The sequence below is a fragment of the Loxodonta africana genome, chromosome 25 (assembly GCF_030014295.1).
Source record: "Loxodonta africana isolate mLoxAfr1 chromosome 25, mLoxAfr1.hap2, whole genome shotgun sequence".
NCBI lineage: Eukaryota > Metazoa > Chordata > Mammalia > Proboscidea > Elephantidae > Loxodonta > Loxodonta africana.
In genome coordinates, this window is record NC_087366.1 from 49,720,778 (window position 1) to 49,724,339 (window position 3,562).

A 3,562-nucleotide genomic window follows, 5' to 3' on the forward strand; every position below is an offset into this window, starting at 1 on the left:
CTTCATTGCAAATATTTTTTTCACTAACATAAACGGCGACTATACACATGGACCTCACCACATGGAATACACTGGAATCAAATCGACTACATCTATGGAAAGAGATAATGGAAAAGCTCAGTATCATCAGTCGGAACAAGACCAGGGGCCGACTGTGGAACAGACCATCAATTCGTCATATGCAAGTTCAAGTTGAAACTGAAGAAAATTAGAACAAGCCCATGAGAGCCAAAGTACCACCTTGAGTATATCCACCTATGTCAGTGTATTGTGTCTTTTAAGCCAACCACATTTGAGATACAAAAGGAGTAGCTGAGGCACAGAAGCAAGCAAGCACAAAGGGAGAGGAAGATGCATACCACATGAAGATCACCAAGGAACCGAGGAACAGAAGCTGAAAAGAGACAAGGATCTTCTCCCAGAGCCAATAGAGACTTCCCCTAGAACCGGTGCCCTGAATTCAAGCTTCTAGCCTCCTAAACTTTGAGAAAACAGATTTGTTTTTTAAAGCCACCCACTTATGGCATTTTTGTGACAGCAGCGCTAAGACACTGTGAAAACCACCTGCAGTAAAACCCAGTGACAACACAGATTCAGTGTTACGGTGATTGGTGGTTGCGCCCTTCCTCTTTCGTACCTCAACTTCCAAATGGGGGCAAGATAAATCTTATCTTTAGAGGATATGGCAGTGGGACATGGAGGACATGGTATTTTTCAGGTAGGAAAATAGCAAGTGACTCTCCTCAGAAGCAGAAGGCAGAAGTTGGGTCCCTGTATCCCAAGTATTCTCCAGGCCCACTTTCCTTGGATCAGGCTAACAAAAGAGGAGATTCCTGAAACACTGCTGCTGTCTGGAAGTCTCAGGCAGTCACAGGACCCCAAATCATCCCCATTGGTATATAAGCCAGGGTGAACAATTGTTAGCAGGTGATATCAAACCACAGCCATGACCAGGATGAATTGGACCCCACGGTCTTATCCCTAGAACTGCCAACTAGTTACAGTTGGAAGACTCAAAGCAGTTCTTTTATTAACCTCACAATTACATAATCCCCCATTTTAACACTTGCATTTTAGGGAACTCCTACATTATGTCTTAGTGTACCAAACTCTTATATTATGTCTTAGTGTACCAAATTCCACAGAAGAACAAATACCTAAAAGAAACACTGTTAATAGAGCAATAAATTCTAGAGTATGTTGCATCCATGAAAAAAAAATCAACCAGAGATATTGGAAAATAACACATGTAAAGGCCAAAATAAAAAGCTCAACAAAAGGTGGACTGGATAGCACGGTGGGCAAGCCGAAGCTTTTGGTAATGGGCTGGGAGATGGAGCTGAGACAGTCTCCCACAAACAAATTCCAAAAGTTCAAACAGATGAAGTTACGAAAATGGAGCAAAGCAAACAGCCAGAGCAACCATAGAGGGAAAAAAAATCCCAGCACTGAAGATCCCGCAGTTTTTAGATTGCAAGGGCCATCTAGTGGTGAGGAAGAAGAATGATCCCAGACACAACATGAGCCGGGGAGGAGGTGGTGAGCTGTCACAGAAATCTGTTCCTGCCTTCTTTTTGGACACAGGCATTACCATCTCCATTGTAACTCGGAAAGGCAGGTGACTAGTGGAATGTGAGCCCAGCTCATGTGTGCAATTTTTGCATTACCTGCTGTTTTAGCCATCTAGTGCTGCTATAACAGAAATACCACAAGTGGATGGTTTTAACAAAGAGAAATTAATTTTCTCACATTTAAAGTAGGCTAAAAGTCCAAATTCAAGGAAGGTCCTTGTCCTCAATCTTCTCCTGGTTGAGGAGCTTCTCAGGTGCAGGGACCCTGGGTCCAAAGGACGAGCTCTGCTCCTGATGCTCCTTTCTTGGTGGTATGAGGTCCCCCACTCTCTGCTTGCCTCCCTTTCCTTTTATCTCTTAAGAGATAAAAGGTGGTGCAGGCCACACCCCAGGGAAACTCCCTTTACCTTGGATCAGGAAGGTGACCTGAGTAAGGGTGGTGTTACAACCCCACCCTAACCCTCTCAACATAAAATTACAATTACAAAATGGAGGACAACCACACAATACTGGGAATCATGGCCTAACCAAGTTGATACACACATTTTTGGGGGGACACAACTCAATCCATGACACCTGCTTAACAGGAAATCCCTGGTGCTGGGCTTTGGTCTCACTTCGCAGTCAAAATTGTGTTTGTCTTTTCTCTTGCTCCTTTTTTTTTCTCCTGATCAGTCTTGCCAGTTTTGGATTTTTTTAAAATAATTTTTGGCTTGATCTTTTCTATTTTACCTTTATTTATTGTTCCACTGATTTCTGCTCTCATTTACATTGTCTGTCCTTATACTTTCTTTAAAGTTCATTGTGTTGTTTCTTATCACTTCTAAAACATGGACAGTTAACTCACTCATTCTGAGGCCGAAAGGATAGCTACAGGAAGAAGAATCAGTACCAAGTTGGTTCCTATGAGGAGGAGGTCAAGTGTATATATCCCTGCTTTCCAACTTCTCCATTATTTCTGATGCCAGCTGCTCCTCCCCCAGCACTCTTTTTCTCTGCTAGGATCAATAACTCGCTGCAATGTCTCACAGAGCTCAAGACTGTACTTAGAGCTATGTGGTTTATTGGGGTAAAAGGGTATAACTCAGGAGAATCCAGACATAAACAGGATACAACTCAGGATGAAGGTCAGGAAGAGGCATGGGGCAAGGTCTAGAAGGGTCCCCAAAGCAAACAGCACATCCCTCCCTTCAGCAATTAGGAAGCTCTTGGACAAAACACCCTCTTGCTGGTACAGCTCATGAGGCTGAAGGAAAAGTGCAAAGGATATTGCTGCATAGGCTAAAGAAAAGCCTGGTGTGGCAAAAAGGGGGGAGGTTTTGGCCATAACTGGAGAAGTGTCTAAGACATCCACGTAGAAATTGTGAGGAGGCAGTAGCATATAGCAGTCTGGAGTACACACTGGTCTGGAAAAGCTGCAAGTTACAAAATGGCTTAAATAAGAAGGGTTTATTATCTCATATGAGGACCGATGCACAGTGGTTAAGAGCTTGGCTGCTAATCAAAAAGTCAGCAATTTCATTCTACCTCGGAAACCCTACAGGGCAGTTCTACTCTGTCCTACAGGGTCACTTTAAGTCGGAATTGACTCAACAGCAACGGGTTTTTTTGGTTTATTATCTCACATAAACAGCAAGAAGTATAGAAGTAGGGGGAACCCTGGTGACATAGTGGTTAAGTGCTATGGCTGCTAACCATAGATGTCGGCGGTTCAAATCTGCCAGGCGTTCCTTGGAAATTCTATGTGGGAGTTCTACTCTGTCCTATAGGGTTGCTATGATTCAGAATCAACTTGAGGGCAGTGGGTTTTGGTACAGAAGTAGGACTAATGGGGGTTGGTGACTCTGCTCACACCATCATCAAGTGTTGAGTTCCTTTCATCTTTCTGCTCCAGCATCCCAGGTAACTCACCTCTGAGATGGTTGCCACAGCCCCAAGCATCTCAGACTCAACCCCCAGCAGCTGGACAAAGACCGTTTCTTCTTCTAGAT